Below are 828 nucleotides of genomic sequence, written 5' to 3'. Positions count from 1 at the left end.
TTTTGCCTTTAAGAAGGCTATAATGTTTATAAGATTTATACAGACCTTATAGGGACAACTAATTTCACTTTAAAAGGGCTAATAACTCTTATTTAAGAAAAATAAAATTTATTTACAGATAAAATGTAAAACACTTAAACATTTCCGTAAAGTGTGTTTTAGTCCAAACATTGCTCGTGTGTGGAAACTAATAGGCAAAACTCTTGACATTGAAATAAAGTAAAATGATGTTGTCTGATTTAGTCTTAATCTGAGGTATTTCATTCAGTTCTAAAATTTCTATAAGGGCAAATCAAGGTTTTGATAATGTACTTTCACTTGATACAAGATTAAAATATTCATATTGTAATATAAATTATTATATAAAATATAACTGCAACTAAGAAGATACTTTAAGCCTTTCTTTGAAAAATCCTAGGAAACACTTTTAGTGGCTGTGCTTTCCTTATTTAGCTGGGTTAATCTCTTAGTTGCTAAGGGCAGATTGATTTGTTTATAAACTTGTTAAACCAAATGTGCACACAACCACATCACAGATAATAAAGTGGGAAAAGACCACTCAAATTGTCAGTCGGCATCCGCTCACCACCTCAGTCTTATTAATGTCTAATTTAACTTTTTCAGCAATGTATTCCACATTGCATGTTTTGCACATTGTATTTTTAAATGATGTGCTGACGATGATTGTTAACCATGTGCGTGGGTGTGGCTGTAAAGACCCGATGTGCGACCAGAATTCCTTTTCCAATGACACATCCAGGCTGGGCTACTGTCAGTGAGTCATTTTTGCTGTGTTGACACTGGGGTCCCCATGTGAGGTCTGATGTG

Source organism: Pteropus vampyrus, unplaced genomic scaffold (genome assembly GCF_000151845.1).
Source record: "Pteropus vampyrus isolate Shadow unplaced genomic scaffold, Pvam_2.0 Scaffold43, whole genome shotgun sequence".
In the NCBI taxonomy this organism is placed as follows: domain Eukaryota; kingdom Metazoa; phylum Chordata; class Mammalia; order Chiroptera; family Pteropodidae; genus Pteropus; species Pteropus vampyrus.
This window is presented reverse-complemented; position numbering follows the sequence as displayed.